At 50.4% G+C, this 11,882-nt stretch overlaps 1 protein-coding gene and 1 long non-coding RNA gene across 8 annotated transcripts in view; one reads left to right on the top strand and one right to left on the bottom strand.

Annotated features, from left to right (window-relative positions):
- Positions 1–219: 219 nt before the first annotated feature.
- LOC119527440 lies at positions 220–10,694 on the bottom strand. Its single transcript, XR_005215397.1, has 3 exons — positions 10,636–10,694; positions 2,752–2,809; positions 220–366 (listed from the first exon to the last, which is right to left on the bottom strand). It is a non-coding gene; the product is annotated as an uncharacterized LOC119527440 (long non-coding RNA).
- Positions 10,167–11,882, top strand: part of PTPRF (protein tyrosine phosphatase receptor type F) — an 86,548-nt gene continuing 84,832 nt past the window's right edge. For 5 of the 7 annotated variants that reach the window (XM_037827474.1, XM_037827473.1, XM_037827472.1 and 2 more), the window contains exon 1: positions 10,168–10,345. The gene's annotated coding sequence lies outside the window, so the exon portion shown is untranslated. Of the gene's footprint in view, positions 10,346–11,882 lie in introns of all 7 variants that reach the window. The other 2 variants (XM_037827469.1, XM_037827468.1) reach the window with 1 other exon arrangement.

The raw sequence follows: 11,882 nt of genomic DNA, 5'->3' as shown, positions 1-11,882 counted from the left end.
GCAGCATTATTCAAAACAGCCAAAAGTGGAAGCAACTCAAGTGTCCATCAGTAGAAGAATGGATAAACAAAATGTGGGGTATGTATATGTTTTAGTTGCCTGGCCGCTAAAACAAATACCGTACAATAGGTTGGCTTAACAACAGGAATTTATTGATTCATGGTTTCAGAGGCTAAAAGACTTGCTTTCTCCCAGGGTCAGTGTCTTCTGGATGGCTTTTCTGTCACATGGCAATGCATACAGCGGTGTCTTCTCCTTTCTCTACCAGGTTCTGTTGACTTCTGGCTTCTGGCTATTCCCCATTTCTTCTCTCTCTGACTTTCATTCTGCTCATAAAGGGACCCACTAATCCAACCTAAGTTGACCCTTAAATTGAAGGAACATTTGAAGAGATCTTACTTATAATGGTCCACATCCATAAGAATGCAGACCAAGACCAATAACGTGTTCAAACTGGGGAACACAATTCAATCCACCTCAACACACAATGAAATATTCTTCAGCTGTAAAGAGGAATGAAGTTCTGATGTATGCTACAACATGGGTGAACCTTGAAGACATCATGTTGAATGAGATAAGTCAGAAACAGAAGTACAGATATTGTAGGATTCCACTTTTTTGAAATAACTAGAATAAATAATTCGTAAAGACAGAAAGTAGAGGATAGGTTACCAGGGGCAGTGGGGAGGGGAAATGAGGCAAGTTTTCTGTTTGAGGTGAGGGAAAAGTTTTGGTAATGGATGGTGGTGATAGTAGCACAACATTATGAATGTGATTAATGCCACTGAATTTGATGCTTGGGAGTGGTTGAGATGGGAAATTCTATATTGTATATATTCTATCACAATTTAAGGAAAAAAGAAGAGAGGCTAAAGAGACAAGGACAATTAAATGCAATACAAGATGCTGAACTGGATCTAATAATGGCAGAGAAAATGCCCAAAAGGACATTACTGGGACAATTGAAAAATATCAGACTATAATCTGTAAGCTTTGTATTGACGTTAAATTTCTTGAACTTGATAACTGTACTTGATGTGGTTACATAAGCAAATATCCTTGTTCTTAAGAAATATTCGTGGAAGTATTTAAGGAGCATGATGTATTTTGAGATCTACTCTCAAATGTTTAGGAAACAGATATATGATTAGATAGCTAGGTAGATAGATAGATGATAGAATGATATAGATGATAGAATGATATGTTAAAAGTTGGTAAATCTGGGTATTTGGGTAGGGGGTATATTGAAGTTCTATGTATTGCTTTTGAATATTTTTGCAAATTTCCTGTAAGTTTGAAGTTATTTCAAAATTAAAAGTCTAAAAAAGTAAATAACCTATGATGTGCCAGGCTCTGGTGAAGCTCTTTACAAATGCAATTCCATGTAACTCTTTTAATCCTGCAAATGAGGTATTCTTTCCCTTTTTACAAAAGAGGAAATGGAGGCTTAGAGAGGGGACTTAATCTGTCCAAGACCTCACAGCTAGTAAGTGCCATAGGTGTTATCCAGGCCCAGGTCTGCATGTCTCCAAATGCCAGGTTGTCTCCCAGCAGCCTGGCCTGCAAACTGAAGTCAGTCTGGCCCAAGGTATTGGGTGGTGTTGGCAGCCTGTTGGAGAGTCCTTGAGGACCTGGAGGTATCCATGATATACACCTATGCAGCTCCAAGCCACTGACTGGAAGCCCCTACTTCACTTCCAAATCCCACTGCCCACATTTCCTGGAACCCTCCATGGACCTCACACAGGGCTGGGGTCCCAGAGAGATATTCAGTCTCAGGATGAAATTTGTGATCTCAGAGGAGAGCTGGTCCCTACCCCTTTCATGAGCCCATCTGTACAAGAAACCCAGGTGTGGGCCACAGTCTGGATAAGTGGACAAGGCTAACCTCTCATTTGGATATCTGGAGTTTTCTTCCTCCTGACCTGGGGCTCTGTGCATGCTCTTAATCACTAATTCATTCACTCAAAAGAGATCTATTGATGAGCTACTCTGAGGCAAGTACTGTGCTAGGTGCTGAGGATAAGGTGGAGAATGAGATAGACATGATTCCTGCCCTCATGGAGCTTACAGTCTAGCAGGAGAAACAGTTATTAATCAAAAAAATAAAAATGGAATCAAAATAATTACAGACTGTGATAAATTCTATGAAGGAAATAAAAAGGGTGTGGTTACGGAGTTATGGAGGATTTTTTAGATACAGTGGTCAGCAAAGGCTTCTCCTAGAGGGTGATGCTTTTTTTCAGCTGAGATACTGGAGACCCTTTAGATCCCTTTTCACCATTTTTGGTGAAGGGGTGACAGAGTAAGGGGTTGTCCCCCCACCATCTTCAGCCTGCTTTAACTTTTAGCAGCTGGCACTGTGGCTCTTTTTTTGGATGACTGCCCTTGACCTACTGGAGTGTGCTTTGTCCACGTGCAAGCCAGAAAATCCTGGTTTATTCATCATCCTTTCACTCCATCCCAGCCCTTAAAAATAATCAACAGGTTAAGAAGTATGAAAGCCCCAACTCCGTTGCCTGAGGTTGGGGGGTGGGGTGGACAAGCCTGAGGCATAACTTATACACACACACACACACACACACACACACACACACACACACACACACACACACACCAGAGTCCCCCAGGGAATTGGGCTGAAGCTACCCTCTGGGGGACTTTGCCTAAGATCACACCCTAGCTTGACTTCCTCCCAGGCCCTATTCTGCTTTCCCTACCCCCTTCCCAGTTTCCCCTGGGAGCACTCACTTAACAAATCATTTTCACGTGAATCCTTATCTCAGGATCTTCTTCTGGGAATCATGACCTACGACAGACATGAAAAATGAGAAAGAGCCAGTCATGCAATTATCTGGGAGAGGAGCTCTACGTGCAACAGAAAGAGTTAAAGACAGAAGTCTGAGGGAAGGCCAAAAACACAGGTAGGAATATAAGTAAAAGAATAACTCCTCCTGGTTTTCTTCATTTCTTACTGGTCACCTCTCTTTTTGTCTCCCTAGTGGGCTCCTGTGCCTTTATCTGGTCTCCAGATATTGAGGATAACAATAGCTGACACTTACTGGGCATCATTCTAGACACCTTATAGGATTTAACAAGTATTTGTTGAATGAATGATGTTGGAAGACAGATATTAATCAAATTATCATTAAAAACGAAAAAGAATGTTTTGGCAGAAAGAAACAGGGCTCCATAAGAGCAGCTAACAAATCTAGATGATCAGGGAAGGCTGCCCCAAGGAAGTAATACTTAAACCAAGGAAGTAATACTTAAACCAAAAGTGAAGAATGAGTGGGAGGCTAAAAGGTAAAGGGGGTGGGGGTAGGCAAATCTTCTAAAAAGAGTCTGCAAAGGCATGATTGAGGAGGGTGGGGCATAGTGTGTTTGAGAAATTGAAAGGAAGCCAGTGCAGCTGAAGGGTACTGAGTAGGGGGATGAGCCTGGGAGATATGCAAGGGGAGGACATTTTGTAAGGATTTGACTGTTCCACGGGCAATGAGAAGCCATCAGAAAGGTTTTAATCCATCAGAGGGTTTTAATCAGGGGAGTGACATGACCCCCGTTTGTGGCTGCAACATGGACATAAGATTGTAGAAGGGAGAGCAGATGCAACCAGACTGGTTAGAAGCCACCACAGGAGTCCAGTTCAGAGGATTGGACCAGTGAGGTATCAGCAGAAATGAAGAGAAGGGGGCAATTAGAAAGATGCTTTGGAGGCAAAATTGGCAGATCTGGAGACGGTTCTAGGATTCCGGCTTGCCTGCTGGATGAACAGTGGTACCATTCACTGAGCCAGAGAGCATTGAAAAGGTGTGGAGAATGAAGATCATGAGGTAAGTCTTGGGCATTTGGGGTTGAGGTACCTTTTAGACATAGAGGTTAACATGTTGACTAAGCAGTTGGCTAGTTTCCCACTGGTCAGGAGTTGGAAAGGAGTTGGTCAGGAGTCTCCAGGCTGGAGACACAAAGGTGTGAATCATCAACAGATGGATGGTAATTGAAGCTGTAAGCATGGATGAGATGAGTAGGGACAGAGTCCACAGTGAGAAGGAAAAAGGCCTAGTACTGGGTCTTAAGGAATGTGATCATTTAATGGCTGAGTAGAAGAGGAGGACCATGCAAACAAGACTGAGAAGGAGACCAAGAAGTTAAGAGACAAACCAGGAGAAAATAATATCAAGGAAGCCAAAGAAGATAGGTGTTTCATGAATACAGTAATCAAGAGGTCTAATAAGATGAATACTGAAAAAATGACCATGAAATTTTGAGACATGAAGGTCATATTTCAAACATCATGTTTCAGGAGAGTTGTGGGAATGAAAGCCAGATTTGACATAATGGAGAACAGAACTCTTAAGAAAGTTGACGGAGAAAGGAAGGAGAAAGATAGATGATGGCAGGGGAGAGGCAACTGGAGTTAAGGATGCAGGGAGAATGTTGATGGGAAGGATCAGGTTAAGAGAGTGGGATTGTGTTCAGGAGAGCGAGGGGATCATGAATAGGGTGAGGTTCCTAAGAAGCAGGTTGGGAATCAAGGCTTGGCAAAAGCATTGACCTGAGATAGGAGTGATACGTTCTCTAATACAACAAGAGAGAGGAAAAGAGAGGCTGTGGAGCAGATGTAGGCAGATGTGTGAATGTGCTAGCAGGAAGATGGGGGAGCTCCTGACTGGTAGCTTTAATCCTCTCTGTAAAGGAGGCAAGGTCACATCAGATATGACAGGGAAGGGGAGATGGGCTGGTTGGCGGCTTAAGGAGAATGAGGAAGGTTAGAAATAGCCGTTGCAGAGAGTTGGATTCCAAACTGCCTGGAGGAATGTGTTGAGGGTCCAGATGTAGTCAGTGGCCATGATTTATGGGAACATCAATCTGATCTGTGGAGTCACTTGACTGCTGGAGCCTGGGCATGGAGAAGGCAGATAGGAGGGTCCCTCTGGAACTGGGGTTTTTCCAGACAGATGATGAAAAGGCAAAGAGGTAAAGGGGCTTGGGGTATTGACACGAGTGTTATTAAAATGCTGGGCCTTGGCATCTAAGCTGGACAAGGAGAAAAGTAAGGAAAGGAGAGAGCTGATAAATTTAGGAGAATATAAAGAGGTCAACAAAAAAGAGGTCTGCAAAGACTGAACAATCATCATGAGGCAGCAGAGCAAGGCAGGAGCAGAGCTCATGCATTTTGGGGTGAGGACAAGGCCCAGTGTATGATGGTAAGAATGGGTGATGGTCACTGGTAAGGAGGAGGTCAAGGAGCTGGTCTGTCTGCACGGATACTGAGCTAAGCCAGGCTGATGGCAGGAAGCGGCAAGGGCCATTGAGAAGTTCAGTAAGTTGAGAACACAGGCACAACCTTTGGATTTGGCAAAATGGAGGTGAGCAGTAATTACGTTAAAAGCCATTTCAGTGAAGTGGTTGGTCCTGATGCTGGATTGAGGTGGGCTGAGGCATAAGCAGGAGGTGGAGAGGTAGAGGCATCATGGATAAACAGCTCTTGGTTTTGCTGTGAAGGAGAGCAGAGAGCTGCTCAAGTTTCTCCCACTCGAGAGCAAGGAAGGGAACTTTTTTCAGACGGAAGGGACTTGAGCACGGCTGAGAGCAGATGGGAATGATGCAGTAAAGTCGTGGGAGAAGGGGTGGGGTGAGGGGGTAGAGAAGCAAAGTCCTGGAGGAGCCAAAGCAGGAGTGATATCCTGAGCATAGGTGGGGGTCAGCTCTCGCTAGACGGCAGGACATGGTCTCCTTGGTACTAGGAGTGACACAGAAAGGAAGGAATAGATGTGGGTGGGCCTGTGGATTTGACAGTGGGGAAATGCGGGAGTCCTCTGATGGCTTCTGTTTTCTCAGAGGAGCTTGAGATGAGGTCATCAGCAGAACATTCTATTGAGAAACTAACTCATATCTTATTTTCCCCCTGATATTGACTCAAAAAGAAGGAATGACATGCCAGGCATTTGTGTTCTAAGGCCTGGGCCTTTCTTCTCCCACTTCCACCTGAGAAAGTAAACTGGCCGTTTTGTAGTTCTGATGTCTGACCCCTTTCTGATGGGCTAGAAGGGAGGGCAGAGCTGTGTCGTAGTGTGTTGGTTCTGCAGCTTGGATGAAAGGGGCAGGACTGCAGGCATTCCAGGTCCTGCCCTGACATCCAGGGAAGAAGCTGTGCGGAGTACTGAAGGTGCCAAGGACCAAGGGCTGTGTCCATGCAGATTTAGGGGAGAGGCCCCCGTGTAAGAGCCTGGGACAGCTGGCTTGAGCTAGAAGCTGGGCAAGTGAGGTCCTACAGACAGGGGGGCAAATGGTGGGTGCTGCCCAGCAGTGGCAGGTGATATCCACAGTAGCAGCAGTGGCCTGAAAAAGACTTCAGTCTTCTCCTGCAATGCTCAAGTCACTGTGGAGCACAGACTGACCACCTTTGGGGCTTTACAACCCCTTAAAGTTCTTGTGGGTTTGAAGGGAGGTGATGGGAAGCCATGAGTGGTATGGATTTCTTGCTAATCTGATGGGTAGGGACTCAAGCTGAATTTAATTTGATTTAGACCAATTAAAAGAAGTGACCATATTTACATCATGAGTTTGAGGAGAGTGTCCAGTGGGCCCAGGACCTGTACAAAGGGTGAACACTGAGTGGGAGCTGACATCTGGCTCTCCCCTCACCCTGCACCCTGGGGCTGGAGCACAGCAGACACAGGGCTACCACGTGGTGCCATTCGGCCTTCACAGATGAGCGCAAGGACGTCCCTCCCTGCCAGGCCCAGGAGCAGGGCAGAAGGTCAGTCCCACATGGACGCTGTATTCAGAGTTTGGCAATCTGGACATGGCCTTGGCGCCTCTCCTTCCTCAGCTGTCATGCTGTTCTAGGCCCTGAACCTGAGGTACTTGCCCATGTAGCCCAGGGGCCTGGGCCTCTGGCTTGGTCCCTCTGCTTTGTGTCTACTTCCAGGTACGGGGCATGCTGAACCTGATGACCTGGGGTTGGGCTCTGGACAGGCTGCTCACAGGCATTCTTGTGCTCTGCCTTGGCAAACACTTGCCCATATGGCACTGAAAGGTGGGTGAGCAGGGGGCTAGACACCAATGGGTCAAGATTCTGAGACCCCCCCCCCCCAGGCCCCCACAGGGCTTTAGGCAAGAGTGTAGGGTTCCTGGGCCACCCATGTTCTAATATCAAGTTCACTAGGCCAGGCAGTGCTGGGAAGAGGGAAGGGGGTTGACAGAACTTCAAACCTACTGAAGCCCAAGCTGGCAGATGCTCCGGTCAGCAGACACTGCGGGCCCCTCTCCCGGTCCATACCAGGCCTACAGAAGACCCGGGTCTGGACAAGCTCCAAGGCTTGGCCAGGGAGCTATTTCCTCAGCTGGTTATTTATGTCTGTTGGTTTCTTGACCAAAGAAGGGGAATGTCTACCTTCCATTCCTTTAACAAATATGTACTGAGCACCTACCAAGTGCCTGGCACAGTGCTGGACACTGAGATATGGCAGTGAAAAAGACAGACCTGCCCTTCCTGCCCTCAAGGAACTCACAGTCTGTGAGGTGGGGGAGACAGACAGTGGTGACAGTCCATGCTCAGAGCTGTGACAGGTAAGTCCCCCACCCAGCCCAGGGGTTAGGATGGCTTCCTGGAGGAAGTGATGGTTCTAAACAGTTATGGTGGGTTCCATGGTCCCAAAACCCACTCGAGTAAAGGCAAATCTTAAGGTTTTTTGTGTTTTATGACAACACGAAAGAGATTTTATGACCAATTGGTTTCTTGTGGACTGAAACCCAAAAGTTAGAAATTTTCTGCCTCTCATGATCTGTGCTGTCTCTCCTCCACCCTCTCTTTCCTCTCTCTCCTCATGAAGCCATGTGGTCTCCCATCTCTTGCTAATTTTCCAGGTTTGCAGGATTAGTGACTGATTGGATGAGGGTGCAGAAGAGAAGGTCTCCACATTTCTGCCCCTGACAAAGTGAGTGGGGACACCGCTGCCTCAGTTGCGGAATAGCAAAGGAGAGCAGAACTGGGATGGGAGAGAGGGTGAATCCAGTTTGCCTGCAGGACATGCAAGGACAGGGAAGGATGAGGTTCTTGGATACATGGCTCAGAAGAGAGGCCCAGGCTGGAGATCAAGATTTGCAAGTGATCAAGATATGGTTGGTAGTGGATGAAATGGCCCACAGAGAGGGAGTAGAATGGGAGAAGGGGAGGCCTAGGCCAGAGTACGGGAAGACTGACATTTAAGGGGCAAGCAGAAGAGGAGATGATAAGGGAGACTGAGAAAGAGTAGCCAGCAAAGGAGAGTGTGGGTCATTGAAGCCAAGGGGAAGGTCTGTTTCACAATGAATAGTCTTAATTGGCTGAAAAGTAGAATTTGGAAGAAGACAACAACAAAAAACCCACACTAAACCCCCAAAATGCTGAAAAGCAGACAAAAATGCTTAAAGATGCATAAAAGTTGCAATATGTCCCCCGCAGTACACCAAAATTACCATTGGGTGAAAAACCACTGACTGAGTCAGGAATATTCATTTTTGGTTTGTTTGTCATCCGGACCTAATTATTCACCCAGAATCCTGGAGCCGGTCCTGTCCCCTTCTCACACACCAGGGGGAGCACGTGCACTGTTCCTGAGTCCAAGTCCAGGTCAAAAGCAGGCAGCGAATTCGGTGATAAGCAGAAACTCGACCCCTGAGCCCAGATCCCCTAGACACCACCGTGACCACTGCCCTACACATCATCACTGTGATCCCTGAATCCAGATGTCTCTACAATCCCCAAACCTTGTTTGTTTCTCACCTGACCCCAAATTCAAAGGGATAGCAGGGAGACCCCAGAGAAGACCAGAAACCCCACAGCAGTCCTCCCGACTCAGTGTAGTAAGGGTAGGTCCCCCATCCTCGGTGGAGCAGAACCAGTGCAGAGTGGGGCGGGCAGGAGAGGGCTGGTATGGTTTGGGCTGACCCTTCTGTGGTGGTAGGAAGGACTGGGAGGGCAGGTCTGGAGGATGGAGCTTTGGGGTCAAGGAATGGCTCTCAGTTGGGAGCTTATCAAGTTCCTAATGAACATTAGGGCTTAGAATGAATCTTCAAGTAGGTTATTGGTTTAGCATGTAAAGGGTCAGCATTTGGGTTTGGCATGAGGAGTCAGAAATTCAATACCAAGGTTTATATCAGGTTTGGGGGGCATTTTCAAGTCTCAAATTCAGGGGCCAATGTAAGATTCACAGTTAGAATTGGTATAAATATTGGAGTATTGGCTGGCTGTAGGTTGGGGTTGATACCAGGTTTAGAGAAGTGGAATATGGGGCGGGGGTGGGGTGGGGTTTATGTGGAGTTCATGGAGCCAGTCTCACAAACCTTGGTTTCCAAGATTATTATTTGAGTTAGGTCAGGTTAGATAGGGTCCTAACTGGCCCCAAGAATGGGTGGGATTTAGGTCAGTATCTGTGTCAGGGTTCCTTTTTTGGTGACCAAATCCCAGTTCTGGATTTGGGAACCCCAATTCAGAAAGTGTGTGGGAATGGGAAAGCAGTATTGCAGTTTCATGTAAAGGCTTGGGGTTCAGAAGAGAAAGTACAGGAGTCCATTGCAAGGCAGTTATTGGACTTTAGGGTTCATCTAGGGACCGGTGCTCAACATTGGATCTGGGGTCCATTGAAGGGTCAGGATTGGTGCTGGTGTCACTATCAAGCTTAGGGTAGGTAGAGGTGATAAAGGAGTTTAGGGTCAGAAATGGTATTTTTGGTACAGATATATGTAAGTGTTCAGATCAAAATTACTATTTGTGCCAATTTGGGGGCAGATTTAGGAGTCTGGGCTCAATCTTTGGGTTTGGCGATAGATCTGGGCTCAGTTTCAGGTCCAAATCTGTATGGTGAGGAAATGGGGTCCCAGAGCAGTATCAAATCACGTTAGGTTTGGGAGCTACTAGAAAGATCCGGACTTAATAGCGGAGTTTGGGCGGGCCCCTGATCATTACTGGGGTTTGGGTTCAATTTTGGGGTTCCGGTCGATTTAGATCCGAGGTTAAGTTGTGGCCTCCCCGGGCCTACGCGGCTCCGCGGCTCTACGAGTGAGAGTGCACGAGGGGAGGGGCGGCGCCGGGGGCGCGCACGGCTGGCAGGGGCGCGGGCGCGGGCGCGAGCGGGGGCGCGCGGCTGGAGCTGGCGCGGGAGCAGCGGGAGCGGTGGCGGCGGCGGCGGCAGAGGCGGCGGCTCCAGCTCCGGCTCCCGGTTGGGCTCCGGCTTCAGCTTGGGTGGCGGTGGCGGGAGCGGGACTAGGTGGCGGCGGCGACAGAGGAGAGGGAGCAGCGGCCCCAGCGGCCCCAGCGGCCTGGGGGAAGACATGCGGACCGACGGCCCCTGGATAGACGGTGAGTGACCCTCGGTTCCGCCTCCGGAGTCCCCTCCGCGTCCGTTCCTTCCCCACTCCCCCCGTCCTCCCCTTGAGTCCACTGAGCGGTGCTGGGGGAGGTCCCGGGGGGGTTGGGGGCGCCGCTTAGGCCGGGCCGCGCCCCCACCTGCCGCGCCTGCAGCCTTGGCTAAGCCCCCCCGCCACCCCCAGCCTGGCGGCTCCTCCCCGCGGCAGACTCTCCCCCCCAACCCCTCCCCCCCCGCCGCCGGCTGGCTAGCTCCTCGCCGCCCCTCTCCGCCCTCTCCTTACCTCCCCGCTGCACCTGAGCCGCAGCGCCGCTCCTCCTCCCCGCCCCGGTGCAAAGTTTCCCCTTTGCATTTTTGCTCCCCCACAGCGGTCCCGCTTCATTCCCCCCCGCCCCCTCCCCGCGCTCCGGGGGCGGCCCTCAACCTCCAACCACCCCCAGCTCCGGGCTGGTCCAGGCCGCGCCCCCGCCGCACCGGCGCCCCCTCCCAGCCGGCGGGGGATCCGCAGCAGACGCGCCCCCGTCTCGCTCGCGGCCCCGGCGCACGTGCGGTCCCGGGGTGCGCCCGGCGCGAGTTTAGAACTCCCACCCCCACCCTTCTCAGTCGTGAGCGCCGGCTGGGGAGGGACCGGGGGGCTGTACCCACCCCCACTCCCGCGCAACGTCCTTAAGGCTCCGGAGCGACCTGTCCCAGGAGGACGTGTCCACTCGGACCCGCTCCGGAAAGTTCACTCAGTCGCTGCCCCGCGTCCCGTCCCGTCTCGGTGTGCCCCGTCCCCATGGCTGTGCCTACGTCTCTCCCGGTGTCGGCTTCTTGCTCTGGTTTCCTCTGTGTCTCGGTCTATCCCTGTGTCCTTAAATGTCTCTGTATCTCTGTTACTGCCTCTCAGTCTTGCCCGCCTCCAACCCCAGGGTCTCTCTCTTCTTTCCTCGGGTCTCCATGTTCCCTCTCCCCGGGCCCGTGCTCCCCCTTGGCCTCCCTGGGTCTCCCTCCCCAAGTCTCTCTTTGCCTCCTGTCTCTCTTGTGTCTCTCACGGTTTCTTGGCTTCTGTCTCCCCCTGACCCCGTCTCTGCATCCCCCCTTGGCTAGGCCCCTCCCCCGTGTCTCAGGAATGCTGCCCCTCTGGCTCTTCCACTCCTGAGAGGGGGAGGGCCAGCCTCTCTCCCCACTCGCCTCCCTGCTCCAGTGCAGGGCCCCTGAGTTGGAGCAGGTTGGGGGTGGGAAGCGCCGTGCCTGCCTGAGCCCTGAAATGGGAGGGAGGCTGCCATTGCAAGGGGATCCTCGGGATTCCCTTGGGGGGCAACCAGGCAGCACCCGGCAGTGGGCTCCTGAGGAGTCGAGGGCGGGGATCCAAACTGACCTGGTGCCCAATCTGGCCGTGGAATTCAGGGCAGTGCTCTGGGTGGGGGTGGGCTCGAGGGGGGTCCTCAGTGGCAAGGGATCCTTTGGGAGGCATCCAGGATCTGACTGGCTCATTTCTGACAGGAAATTTGAGGGAATTCTGTGCTTGGCTCTTGCTTCAGGGAGCAA

This window comes from Choloepus didactylus, chromosome 2 (assembly GCF_015220235.1).
Source record: "Choloepus didactylus isolate mChoDid1 chromosome 2, mChoDid1.pri, whole genome shotgun sequence".
In the NCBI taxonomy this organism is placed as follows: Eukaryota; Metazoa; Chordata; class Mammalia; order Pilosa; family Megalonychidae; genus Choloepus; species Choloepus didactylus.
The sequence above is the reverse complement of the archived record's forward strand: the minus strand, read 5'-3'. Positions and strand labels throughout refer to the sequence as shown.